Source organism: Rhinichthys klamathensis, unplaced genomic scaffold (genome assembly GCF_029890125.1).
Source record: "Rhinichthys klamathensis goyatoka isolate OS25496 unplaced genomic scaffold, OSU_Roscu_1.1 h1tg000352l_1, whole genome shotgun sequence".
In the NCBI taxonomy this organism is placed as follows: Eukaryota; Metazoa; Chordata; class Actinopteri; order Cypriniformes; family Leuciscidae; genus Rhinichthys; species Rhinichthys klamathensis.
In genome coordinates, this window is record NW_026606863.1 from 1129723 (window position 1) to 1145000 (window position 15278).

Consider the following 15278-nt stretch of genomic DNA (forward strand, 5'->3'; position numbering starts at 1 on the left):
CAGATAACAGATGATGACAGTATGTGGGTATTTTTGTCATAACAGCTTAAAAATAGTCAACTGACTATAATTGTGTTTCCGTAACTCCTGCATCGTCACAAATATCTTCACACTTCATGCAGGAATGTTGTTTTCCTGAACAGCCGATGTTTTTTGTGTCACCCTGCAAGACGTACAGTATTTTACAAACCAATTTACATTTCGCAACTCAGCAGAAAAGTGACGCCCTGCTCTTTGGCCTCCTGCCCGTAAGACACTCCCAGCATGCATCTGTCTGTTGTGTTGTGCAACACCTTCTCTTCCTGCTTTCCATAATCCCTGTATTGATGCTGGTTTGGGATGTTGTTGCAATTAAATTGTGTGAGATTAAATCAAGACATTTTTTATTGAATTGAAGTAACGTCTGCGCTGATGAGTAATGTTAGCATGCAGATGCATTTTTGTATGTCGAAATTGTGTTATAATGCAATTGCAAACCAATGAGATTGGCCTGGATAATGTATATAATATATCTTTAATTATTAATTTAGAAAAGGGCATGCTAATTGTGAATTTAGTCAAAGCTGTCACGACCTGTAGTGCTTTTATACAATAATGCTTAATATTAAAGGCACAATGTTTTTATTACAATATTATTTCATCAAGCGAATTCATTAAGTCCCATTCTTTCACTAGAATAAATAATATCATGTAATATATGACTGGAACTCTATATTGACCAATCAGCATCCAGTACTGTACTTTTATATATATATATTTATATATGTGATATTGTAATGATTATTTTATTATATTATTTAAATAATTATATTCCGTCCAAAAAGTCTGTACATTTTTTACAGAAGTCTCTTCTACTTATCAAGGCTGCATTTATATGATCAAAAATACAGTAAAAACAGTAATATTGTGAAATATTATTACAATTTAAAATAACTTTTTTTAATGTGAATATATTGTAAAATGTAATTTATTCCTGTGATCAAAGCTGAATTTTCAGCATCATTACTCCAGTCTTCAGTGTCACATGATCCTTCAGGAAACATTTATGATTTCACACACACACATGCATGTATTTGCATGTATTCACTGTATATCTTTATATTATATATAAATATAAATATTGTATATATAAACATTTTTCTTTAAATATATACATGCATGTGTGTGTATTTATATATACAAAATAATTATACACAGTACACACACATATTATATAAACACAACTTTTTTGGATGCGATTAATCACGATTAATCGTTGCACAGCCCTACATTGAAACCATAAAGTCACTTTTAAACTCAAAGTATGCATAAAACTACCATAACCGTAGTCGATATGAAGCTTTCTGTGAGGATTAGACCGTTGTTAAAATATCCTTTGAAAACATTAAGTGTTCCTCAGAAGAACAAAAATGGTTTGAATCAACATGAGTGAGTATGACATATTTTCATTTTTGCATGAAACTATTATTTTGATGTACAGTTTGCTTGTCATTAACCTTTAAATCGAGGTTATCTTTGTTTTCAGACGATAGACAGCAGGAAGCGTCTGACTCGCTGAACTTTAGATCCTGGAAAATCCCCCAAAGTCTGTGAAGCCGAACATCAGACGCATCTGATCTCATTCCTGTTTACGCCGCTCAGGTAATAATTACAAGAATTACTGCAAAAGTCGACAAACGCAGATGTGAATTCTTATCCAGGGCGGCGCGAGTGTGTGTTTCCGTTGCATATTTATCGTGGATCGTGTGTGTTCAGCGCACAAAAGAAAGCATTGCACATTTCAGCCTTCATTAAATTGCTCAGTGCAGTTCTATTCAAAACAAATCTGATGGTAGAAGACAAATTATCATATCTGCCTTATTTTAGGCAGCGATAACAGGAAACTAATTGAATCAATGATGCAAACTTCATCAAATATGAGACAAATTCAGTTTGATATTGATTCAATTCAGTTCAATAACTGTGCAGTTAATCGAGTTTGCAAAGCAAGTCGCATTTAAAAAAAAAAAAACCCGATTTGCCCTACAAACAAGTGTGTGTATGATTACGATAAGAAAGTCCGATAAGCATAGCGTTTTGCTTTTGTTAGTGTCCTTTTGGCAATGCTGACATAACCTGGCCCTAGCCAGATGAATTTCGCTCCGCCTAGCTTCACTCACATCCATCTGGAACCTCTTCCATTGAGAGTGATTTCTCCAACCAACTTTATGGTTTAGCCAATCAGGACGCAGGGCGGGAGTTTCATAGATGTGACGTAGTGGAGAAGCGACCGTGAGACTGTTTTGATTCAGACAACAATGGCGGCTCGCATCGAGGAAACAAGCGTTAACATTGATGCTGCTATTTCATCCGTGTTGTCCAATCTACCTAATATTGTTTCATTAAAAGAACATCAGAGAACGGCTCTTACGGCTTTTGTTGGTGGAAACGATGTTATATAGATCAGTGCCTTCTCCCGACCGGATTCTTCAGCGTCACGGGTTGGCTTCGGTGTGAGTGGTTGAAATAGCACGTCGATAAAGATGACAGACAAGTGGCTTATCCAATCATATGCAAGGATTTTTGATAAGGCCCAGCCTTCTGAAACGCCATTTCAATGGATCGGTTCCAGATGGACGAGTGAAGCTAGGCGGAGCGAAATTCATCTGGCAAGGGCCATGTTAATGCTGACACGCACTTGCATTGTGTTTTCAATCGCATGCCCATGGCGTTCACACACATGCACTTTTAGGCCAGCGCATACGTGCACGTGCATGTCTTACTGTCTGCGCTCGCTCGTTCACCTACTTACACTGTTGCCATCCATTTAGCTAATTCTGGGCCACCTATTCTGTCCAATCTAGGCCACTATAAAGTTATTTTTATATAAAAGAGAGCAAAACTATTGCACACGTCGAGCATCAGTCAGCGGACATATATGTGACAGTATGATGAATCCAACAACTGCGCCAAAAATAAAATCTGGTCCACATCCAGCAAATCCCAGTATAGATGATGCATTGGTTAATTTAGGACTGCAAGGGGAAAACAAGGTCAATCCCGAATCGAGGACACCTTGGAATCCGTCTCTTTTCATCCCTTTAGAGTCCGGCCCACTTCTGCACGGCGACGAGTCTTTTCCTCCCGGAGTTTAACCGGCAATTAGGTTGTGTGGGCTGAGATCCGGGCATATGTACGAAGTCCCGCTTTGATGGCAGGCTTGGACAGGGATATTGAGCTGGGTTGGTCCTTCCCGGGTGTTTAGCCGCTCTGCCACATGAGGGAAAATAGCTGAAGCCCAAATCAGTCATTCTGCAGAACATTAAAGAAGAGTGCAGATGAAAGGAGACGGGGTTTTCCTTCTTTCGTCCTAAACATACACTCATGCTGGAACACTGCACTCAGAGACTGCTAGTAAAGATGGAATTAAACACAATGTTTTTTTTGTTTTGTTTTTACTAATTTACAACTTTTTTAACAGTTTTGCTGTCATTTATAAAGTTTTTATAGGCTATGTAAGCAATAAGGTGGCTTTGCTGCATCGTGAATAAGTAACGGCTGAAGGGCGTTGTTAGGCTCGATGCGAAGCGGAGTAACCCTTTCAGCCGTTACTTATTCACGATACAGCACTTGCCTCGAGTACCTTATTGCTTTTATAAAACGGTTACCACACAATAAAAATATTAAAGTAAAAAAAAAAATGTATTAGTGCAACTTTCATGAAGTAAAATCACTAAAAGCCTTCCTTCCGCTAGAAAAAAAATAGTCCCTGACCGTGAACAGCAACAACGTTCCAATGTGTAATATATGCATGAAAGCTCAAATAAAAACAATTGCATTGTTGCGCAGTGATAAATAGAGCCGTTGGGTGAAGCGGTCATAGCCGGGTTTTATTATCACGAATAAAGCACAGCTATTGACCAATCAGAATCAAGGATTGGAACTAACCATTTTATAAGATTCAATAACAAAGTACAGGTGAAACCCATAGACTGTAAAAAATGGCGAAACCCGAAAAATTAGAATATCATGCAAAAGTTAATTTATTTCAGTAATTGAACTTAAAAGGTGAAACTAATATATTAATAATTTTGATTATTATGACTTACAGCTATAGGCTACCTTTTAATTTGGGGTTTTCATAAGCTTTAAGCCAGAATCATCAAAATTATAACAAATAAAGGCTTGAAATGTCTCACTTTGCATGTAATGAGTCTATATAATATATTAGTTTCACCTTTTAAGTTGAATTACTGAAATAAATGAACTTTTGCACGATATTCAAATTTTTCGAGTTTCACCTTTATATTGGAAAGAAAAATTTCACTCAGGAGTTATACATTTCACAAATAATTCCAAAGAAATGGGAAGTAACACACTGAATTAAACAGACATTTTTAAATAATATTTCCTTGAAAAAAAAAATTACTTATAGTAATCTTTATTTTTTATCTTTATTTACAACTTTACAGTTGTTTTTATTTACTAATTTACTTTCTTTTTTTTTTTTGGCATTTTTTTTTTTTGAAGACGTCAGCCCACATTATTTCAACAAGTTTTCAAATAATTTTAAATAACAACGGAATTCCTGGTGAAAACTACATTACCCATGATGCTTCACAGAGAATTCACCAATCAGAGAGACAAACATGACGGCACCAATGAAGCTCCACAAGTGATGTTATCAAGCCAGTCTTAAAATACACTGTTTTTATATACATAACATTTTTATTGTTTTTAATTCGATTATGCTGTTTGCAATGCTTCATGGGATTGTAGTTCTTTAGTTCTTTTATGTAGTCCAAAACAGTGAAAATCTGTTTATTCTTGTCAACCCAAAATGCCTTTACTCGGCTGCTCTGTTTTACAAACATTTATTGTAACTGTTTTCTATTTCTGTGATAAGGATTGGATTCTAATGCTGTGTCAGTCCATCTATAACCACATTAGAAAACCAGGCCTTTAAAAATAGAAATTAGAGCTCAGTCTTCCAGCCCATCCATACACGCCACACTTCTTTTTGTGGACATCAAAAGCGCTTCCACTGTTTCCATTTTAAATCTCAAAGTGCTGCCAAATCTCAGCCTGAGCTCTGAAGAAACAGACCCGACCCGACCCGTCCTGTCCAGAACAGCTGTTATCAGCATCAGTGCTTGATCAGAGCTGAAGTTACACACACACTTTGGATAAAAGAGTCCAGATGAGGATTTTCACAAAAACTGGGAGAGGGAGAAAATGGTCCAAGTTAACTTTTTGCAACACCAGTCCAGTGGAGGGTGAATGGACACAATTTCCAAGTGAATTTTTTTTTTTTTATCAGCCATGATTTATTTGTTTTGTTGTATTTTTCTTATTTTTGGTAGGAATAAATATGAAATAATAATCATTTAAATGTAATAATAATTTAAATTTAATTTGTATATATTTATCTATTTGTGTATATATATATTAATACAAATATATATATTTAAAGTAGCCATATTAAGTATAAAGTAAATACATTCTCTATATATAATTTGTTTAATATAATTTGTATCTTTTATTAATGTTTATATATATTAAGATATAAATATTTATATTTGCATCTGTTTATACTAAGTGTGTGTATATTTATATTTGTTACAAATTAAAAATATAAAAAGTATAAAGTAAATGCATTTACAATATTATTATTTTAAATATGATTTGTATTTGTTTATTAATGTTTATATAAGAATATATAAATATTTATATTTGCATTATTTATATATATATATATATATATATATATATATATATGTATGTATGTATTTTTTGTTACAGATGTTTTTTATTGTTTTTTTTTATTAAAAATAAAAAATATTTTAATTGGCTAATTTAATTTTATCTTATATTTTAGCCTATTTTACTTTAACTATTTTGGAAAAGAATGCACAGACTTTAGATTTTTAAAAAAAACATTTTTATTATTTATTTATTTATGTCTTTATTTGTTTTTATTTTTATAGACTGAACATGATTTCCAGTTCTGCTTGAACACGTGAGTGCAGATCTTGGGAATGTGAGTATGTTATTATATGAATATATTGTTTCTGTCAATGAAAAACAGAAATGAAAACATCTGATGATGCCAATAGCCTCTTTAATTCTGCGTATGAGTGCTTGAGATCTCACACTCGCTCTTCTGTTAGACCAAAACTGATGTTAGAAGATTGATGTCACAAATTCTGTCTTCTCAATTTAGGACAGATCTGACAAGATAACACTTAGAAAGTGGCTTAAAATATCCGCGGGCCGTTTGCAGTCGAGCGGTTGTTGATGTGGGATAACACTGCAGTGAAGGAGCCTGGGATTTGACACGAGCTATTCCTGTCCATCAGCTCCGGGACACACTGCAACCTAAGACAAGGTACGAATATACAGGAGAGATTATATATAACACTGACTTTTATTCAACCCTCCGGCCAACTATTTCAGTCCGACACACAGTGTCAGTTTAAATGCTTAAAAACAGCTCAACTCTCCTTAACAAGTGTGTTGCTCAAACTATGTTAGTTATGCTTTAAAAAAGGATCAAAAGGCAAACAAAGAATGAAATGTAGAACAAAAAAGACTCTTCTTACCAGAATTGTATTATGTATAGGATCAACTGACTAAATGTATAACATATATTTATATATATGTATATTAAAGTTATTTTTGTCATATGGATATATTTAATTTTAATAAAATAATATATATATACATATATATATATATATATATATATATATATATATATATATATACACAATAAATAAATCCAATAAAAAATATAAAATAATTTACTTTTAAAAATATATAGTCTGCACATTCTTTTCCAAAATGGTAAAATTTAAATAATTATTTTTTTTTGTAATGCAATATATATATATATATATATATATATATATATATATATATATATATTGCATTACAAAAAAAAAAAAAAAAAATGTTTAATAATTTTAATTTTCATATATATATATATATATATGAAAATTAAAATTATTAAAATTATTTTTTTTTTATTTGTAATGCAATATATATATATAATATATATATATATGTATATATTGTATTAAGAATGGTAAAATTAAAATTATTAAAATTATTTTTTATTTTGAATATAATATATATATATATATATATATATATATATAATATTTTATTTGTTACAAATGTGTGCTTTTTATTTTATTAAAATTAAATATATCCATATGAATAATTTTAATAGATATAATTTATTACAGATATTTAATAGATATAATTTAACGGGTTTTATTTTTAGTTGTTATAACGGCACAACTGTCCTTAACAAGTGTGTTGCTCAAATCACACAATCAGTTGCAGTTATGCTTTACAAAAGGATCAAAAGGCAAAAAAAGAATGAAATGTAGAACAAAAAAAAGACTCTTCTTGCCAGGATTGTATTATGTAACCCACTAGGATCAACTGAGCAAGATATCAAAGACGTTACATCTGCGGTTCCTCCCTCCAGGGTCTCCGGGGTTCGGCTGGATGTTTCCCCTCCCTGTCTCAGGTTTCAGAGCAGAAATAGGCCCTCGTCGAGCTCTGTCATCACATGCCACTAACAGGTGTGCTCTCAAAAGAAGCCTCAGGAGCATTACACAACCACGAGGCGTGAGGAGAACCCGAAATAGCTTTAGCCTCGCAGGTGTCACGGGTTCAGAGAGCAGAAATGCGACTCGTCAGTGGTTTCACTGGGACAAAAGTGCATAATTGGTTGAGTCACTTCTTCAGAGTTTCGTAACTATGAAATGAGAAAGCCTACAACATCACTCATAAAGAAGCATGTTTTACCCAAAATTCATTCTAAACCTGTTTGCTGTTATTAATCAGTTTGAATCTGGGGTTTTTTTCTAGTGCTTTATACAATACAGATCGTTTCAAAGCAGCCTCACAGTGATAAACCGGAAAATAGCCTGATGCAAACTTCATCAAATATGAGAGAGATTCAAATTCAGCTCTAAAAATACGTGAAAGTGTCATTGTTCAGCTCAAGTCAGTTCAGCGTTGATTCAGTTCAGTTTAATAACAGTGACAAAATGCATTAATTATGAAACAAATTCGATTCAGCTGTAAAGCAGTCACTGTGTTTGCATCCGTTAGTCGGTGTAGAAAAATCAATAATATTACTGAACACTAGAACAGGTTTTCCTGCTTGAATGTTGATTATTTTCCTCATATTCCCCATTGTTGCGGCTCCTCTCTTCCCAGTCTGTCAGTAACGCTCTGTTTACTTCCTGTCTCTATGAAGCCCCGCCTTCTGAAAGCACACTGTGCTCTGATTGGTCGGGTGGATCAGTGTGTTGTGATTGGTCGAGCGCTTCGAGTGTGTTTGGGAAATGTCCATAACCGCAAGTTTCAACACACTACAGAGCGGCAACCTTCCACTCTCTCTCGTGAATCCAACACTGAAGTGACTTAAACTGCAGTTCATCGACTGGCCACTAGAGACCGGCTGCAAAACAGAGTCAATCCCATAGACACACATGTTAAAATGTCCAACTTTACAGCAGAAAAACATATGTTTACAGCCTGGTGCAAAAAGTGTTTTTGGTCTATATAGCTAATTTTGCCCTTCATGAAAACTGTGAGGGGGGTGATTGTTTTTATAACGCCTCAGTTTAAATTATATTGAGCCTTAAAGTTCTGCATAATTAAGGGCGTGGCCAAAGCTTGAGTGACAGGTGGATTGTCACTACTAGCCGTTTGTCTGCTGTCTGTTAGCTTTACATCACCTCAGATAATCCGCCTCGCTGCCCATTTTATCCGGGAGTGATGCGCGGCCAAGATGGCGACCCACTTTGAGCTTCAAAAAAGCTGTGTGACCATATTGTTTTACAGTCTATGGTTTCAACACACTACTAACTAACTCAACCAGGCCCCGCCCCTTTATTATGCGCATTAATTATTTAAATGAGGAATATTGTGACGTGTGCGTTCCCGGAAGAAACTCGAGACTACAATGGAGGCGTTTCAGGGAGTTTAGAAACACTGACACTGATATAGAGAAGAGCTTTGTAACCTTTTTCATGTTTGGAGTTTGAATTTTGAAATTAGAATTTTAAATTCAAATGTTTCCTTTTGAATTTTGAAATTTAGAATTTTCGTGTTGGACCGAGCAACTGCGCTCAGGTTTGGAATGATGAGTAAATGTGATGGAATCCTCCCTCCTCTCTCTCTCTCTGAGTAACACGATCTAGGCCGAGCACTCGGGGATCAGGCGTGTCGGGTCAGGAGGGTGTGTGTTGAGAGATGGCTGGTGTCATCGGGTCTGGATGAGTTTTGCTCTGGTAAGCCTCGGCTCAATGCCAGCTATGCAGTGGAAGAGGAGAAGAGGAGTGAGAGAATCCCAGTGTGTGCAGCTGCTTTCATGGAAAACTCTGCTCCCTGTCCCAGTGTGCATGACACGCATTACAAGAGCCGACACCACTCTATCAGACGCTCTCCAGCGCTGATGTCAGGGCATGCTGGGAAATTGTGGCCGCATTTTATCCCCCATTTACCCACTTGGCCCAAAAAAAGAGAATGTTTGTCAAGAAAAACTTTAGTTTGGTCAGAATGCTTGAAGTAGACTTAATAGCTTTAGGTTTTAATTTTAATAAAAATTTCGGTAACACTTTAGAAAAAGGTTCATTAGTTAATTAACTAACATTAACTATGCATGTGCAATCCATATTCGTTAATCTTTGTTAACGTTAATTAATAAAAATACAGCTGTTCATGTTAGTTCACAGTGCATTAACTAATGTTAACAAGATTTAGTAAATGTTGAAATTATTATGAATAAATGCTGTATATGTGCAGTTCATAATGTCAACAGGTTTCATGAGATCGTCTCTGCTGAAGGTTATTCATAGATAGCTCGACACATGCAGACGTTTGGCACGCTGTGTGCATTTCTCCCCTGCGTTTATTGGATTTGTAAAAATACTCTGAGCCATTTTGAGCTGATCGATGTCTCCCTGAGCTGTTATTTCAGTCAGATGTTTGGGGATCCAGATGACCACTTTACAGACATCTTATTTATTTATAGACATGCAACTTGGACATTTTGTTAGTCTAATAATGCACTTCAACCGCTGACAAACGAGTACATTATCTGTTATAAAATTATATTTTGTGTTATTTTGTAGTGATATTCACATTCAAATGTGGATTTGGGAGTGGATTTTTTCATGTTTTAAACAACTTTATTTGATAGTTTATTATACTATATATTCAAAATATACATCCTCTTAAAACAAATCGTCTTATCTTGCATAATTTGCTTCTTAAGTAAATGCATCTTGTTTGCAGGATATGTTTTTTTTATGGATAAAAATATATAAATTATGAGGAAATATTATATGTCAAAAATGTTGCTAAGCAAACACAAAAGCATTGAAAAATATTCATAGTTTTTCCTTCATCGTGTCTCTTTAAGGGCTCTGTAATATTCCGACAGTTACATCCTACATGATTATAGTTTAGAGGTCAGACCAGGTTCATCCGAGGGAGAAACTGTAGTCGAGATCTGCTTTACCGCGGTAACTGTGGTATTCTGCAGCCTGTGAGTGAAGCAACAGCTGCTGTGATGTCTACGCTTGCCAAGCGCCCGGGAGAAACTGCTGATGCGGCCTGATATGTGAACGCCTCAGGAGGAGGATCGTGAACAGAATACTGGCCCTGAGATGCTCTTCACTCCTGGATTACCAGATCTCTGTGTCTCTGTCTGGATTCCTCTTGGCATTCTCGGAGCGGTGGGAATACTTTCCATGTCAGTCCGTGGGAGGGATCGGCATGCTGGAAAACTGACGCCACGGCAGGGAAAGAGATCAGCGTTGGGTCATGCATGCCAAGAAATACTCGAGTTGAATTTTAGAAATGTCACTGTGTTTAGTAGGAGAGTTGTGCAAAATTCACATTTGAAGAATTGCCTCGGTTTCAGTTCATCAGTTCATCAGTTCATCAGAGTGAGTTTGAATTGAATTGGTCACAATCCACAGGAAGTTGGATTGGAGTTTGAATCAAAATGACAGGAAGTGGGATTTATTGAATAGCATTTCTTTCCATCCATCCTTCTGTCTGTCTATCTGTCTGTCTGTCTATCTATCTATCTATCTATCTATCTATCTATCTATCTATCTATCTATCTATCTATCTATCTATCTATCTATCTATCTATCTGTCTGTCTGTCTGTCTGTCTGTCTGTCGTTCTATCTTCCTGTTTATCCATCCATCCATCCATCCATCCATCCATCCATCCATCCATCCATCCATCCATCCATCCATCCATCCATCCATCCATCCATCCATCCATCCATCCATCCATCCATCCATCCATCCATCCATCCATCCATCCATCCATCCATCCATCCATCCATCCATCCATCCATCCATCCATCCATCCATGAAATCTAGGATATTTTAATAATGATACGGTTGTGGGTTTCTTGACTTCATATCTTTTACAGTATAATCACATCTGTGCACGATCACAGCATTATATAGTGACAGAAACGAACTTTTTATGTACATATGACTGAAATCTCTCATTGTTGGTAGCAGAAACTCATCATCATCCATTAATTTGTCATCTGAGAGATTATCTCACGCATTCTTATGTGAGCAGGGCGTGACGTTAAATCATAAATAAAAATTACTTTGAGTTCCACCGTTAATGATTTGCCTGCGCTTTGTTATTCACGGTCTGAATAACAATGTTTTGTCTTATAAGCTTCTCAATTACAAGTAAGTAATCAACCCTGAAGCCTGGGAAAGCTGGCTAGAGATGACATGTTCAGCCTTGTTGTCATATCATTCTCTAGAGGTGTTCAGACAACTTTGTTCATTACTGAAATCGGTGAGTCTTGAGTTCAGTGAAGTGGTGTCATTGATTTAGTTAACACCCAAAACCCTGGAGTGCTTGACATTGTGTAATAAATGCAAATGCAATCAGCCAGATTTAATTAAAAGCAATGGTGTGTGTGGCAGGGAAGGTGCTGCAACTATATGCTTTTGATATTTTATGCATGTTATGCAATTAGATATTGGTTAGGTCAAATGTAGCATTTCCCCCACTCATAACTAAACAGAGATGGGTTGTTTACTCCGAAACAAAGAGATGTTTTGAATTACAAATGCACAAACACACACACAGAAACAAACCCCTTTGTTCGGGGCGGGACAGAACGCTGTTGTTCTGAAACTCATCATGATGATGTCAGCACACGCGTGACCATGTTTTTGGTATCATCGGTCTAATCTTGAAGGTTTAACATTCCTATGTGTTTCCCATGATCAATTAAGCTGAAAACATATCAAGTTTGTATTTGTAACTCATGTGGTTCAAAAGTTATAGCCGGAACCCTTTTCGGGCAGCGGCCATATTGGATTTGGCCGCCATCTTGGCCCCGAGGGTCGCTGGCTCCGGCGCCCTAGCTAAATCATTTTGGCATGACCTGAGCTACATATGTGCCAAATTTGGCGCTTTTAGATGAATTTGCGCGAAATTACCTATTTATGTGCTTAAGGCCCCCAACTATAGTATTGGTACGATCGTACGTGCTGTTGTTGGTCTGAACGTGTGCAACGTTCAGAGGAGGATCACGGCAATTTATACGCGAAAATGGGTTTTTGCGTGCATATGATACGCACTTTATTGTGTGTAATACACACGCACCCCACACCACTAATCCTACCCAAATGTATATACTGTACATACTTACCCCACACCACTACTAAACCATGCGTATCATATGCACGTAAAAACTTATTTTCGCGTATAAATTGCACGATAAACACATTGGGTCTCATTCATGAAACACGAGCAGAACGAATTTTTGTGTAAATCGTGTGTAAAGTGGTTCTGGCGTAAATTTTCGGATTCATTAAAATGTTCGTATTTTCCAAATGTTAGTTGGTACGAAAGAAATCTACACCTGCTCCCAGCCACACGTAAATAGTGCGCTTAACACCCGAACGTTTTGCTCATTAATAACTAAGGCTGCATTTTAATTCACCTTAATCGGGTACATATTTACACAGCATTTTGAAAAAATATTACATATAGTAATTACATATGGTTTTTGTTTTGACTTCTGGGACTGTTTGATTAACAGATGAAACTCCAGTAACTGCATCTGTAATATGCTGCAAGCTGGCTTTTCTTTAGGACCCGATACGCCACTATAGCCTACGCTTGAAAATAAAATGTGGTGTTTTGAATGAACTTCTGATAATAAAACTTCAATTTCTGCATCTGAGAAATTTTTCTTTTTCATTCGCTTTTGAGAAGACATGTTGAAATCCTTCGTTTGGTGTCATAACATGATGCCCATATATAGTTGTCAGTCGGATTTAATGGGCGGGATTTATGGTAATTAAGAATGAACGTGCACGCGCGTCCCATTTACGACTGATTGGAATTCATTAACACACACACACATTTCACTCTCACATCTGACGTTTACAAAGTATTTGTGAATCAGGAGATGAGTTTTCGGGAAGGTCTCTTTACGCGCAAATCACTCTCATATTTACTCGTATATTTACTCGTATATTTACTCGTATATTTACTCGTATATTTACGAATGTTTCATGAATGAGACCCATTGCGTGCTATAGAGACGCGTTAAGTGTGAGCGTTGTGATGTCAGTGTAATGATAGAGACAAAGTCAAACTATTCCCACCACACAACTCTATAAAGAGCAGCGAGAGACAGAACGCCTGAAGAGATCGTTACCTTCTGAAGAAACCTGAAGTGTGTGAACTGTGTCAATGTTAGAGTATCAACATTTGTAGCCTAGTGGATCAAAACCTTTCATCACAGTTATACATGAACTTTGAACAATAGCCGTTCTTGTCTTATAGGACAACTTTGATGAACTTTTTTGATTCACTTTAAATGTTGATTACTGTACTTCCTTCTATTGCAGAATAATGTGCAGATATCCATCCATCCATCCATCCTTCTATCGTTCTATCCGTTTATCCATCCGTCCATCCATCTATCTATCCTTCTATCGATCCATTTATCCATCCATCCATCCTTCTATCGTTCTATCCGTTTATCCATCCGTCCATCCATCTATCTATCCTTCTATCGTTCTATCCATTTATCCATCCATCCATCTATCTATCCTTCTATCGTTCTATCCGTTTATCCATCCGTCCATCCGTCCATCCATCCATTCATCCATCCGTCCATCCATCTATCTATCCTTCTATCGTTCTATCCGTTTATCCATCCATCCATCTATCTATCCTTCTATCGTTCTATCCGTTTATCCATCCATCCATCCATTCATCCATCCGTCCATCCATCTATCTATCGTTCTATCGTTCTATCCGTTTATCCATCCGTTTATCCATCCGTCCATCCATCCATCCGTCCATCCATCCATCCATCCATCTATCTATCCTTCTATCGTTCTATCTGTTTTTCCATCCATCTATCTATCGTTCTATCCGTTTATCCATCCATCCATCCATCCATCCATCCATTCATCCATCCGTCCATCCATCTATCTATCCTTCTATCGTTCTATCCATTTATCCATCCATCCATCCATCCATCCATCTATCTATCCTTCTATCGTTCTATCCGTTTATCCATCCGTCCATCCATCCATCCGTCCATCCATCTATCTATCCTTCTATCGTTCTATCCGTTTATCCATCCGTCCATCCATCTATCTATCCTTCTATCGTTCTATCCGTTTATCCATCCATCCATCTATCTATCCTTCTACCGTTCTATCCGTTTATCCATCCATCCATCCATTCATCCATCCGTCCATCCATCTATCTATCCTTTTATCGTTCTATCCGTTTATCCATCCATCTATCTATCCTTCTATCGTTCTATCCGTTTATCTATCTATCCATTCATCCATCCGTCCATCCATCCATCCATTCATCCATCCGTCCATCCATCTATCTATCCTTCTATCGTTCTATCCGTTTATCCATCCATCTATCTATCCTTCTATCGTTCTATCCGTTTATCCATCCATCCATCCATTCATCCATCCATCCATCCATCTATCTATCCTTCTATCGTTCTATCCGTTTATCCATCCATCTATCTATCCTTCTACCGTTCTATCCGTTTATCCATCCATCCATCCATTCATCCATCCGTCCATCCATCTATCTATCCTTCTATCGTTCTATCCGTTTATCCATCCATCTATCTATCCTTCTATCGTTCTATCCGTTTATCTATCCATCCATTCATCCATCCGTCCATCCATCCATCCATTCATCCATCCATCCATCCATCCATCC

General features: G+C 36.5%; 1 long non-coding RNA gene across 1 annotated transcript in view; it reads left to right on the plus strand.

Moving 5' to 3' along the window:
- The first annotated feature begins 1423 nt into the window (after nucleotides 1–1423).
- LOC130068983 (uncharacterized) overlaps nucleotides 1424–15278 on the plus strand; it is a 42661-nt gene continuing 28806 nt past the window's right edge. The window contains exons 1-3 of the long non-coding RNA XR_008803727.1: nucleotides 1424–1641; nucleotides 5967–6019; nucleotides 6203–6367. This is a non-coding gene — a long non-coding RNA (uncharacterized LOC130068983). The remainder of the gene's footprint in view (nucleotides 1642–5966; nucleotides 6020–6202; nucleotides 6368–15278) is intronic.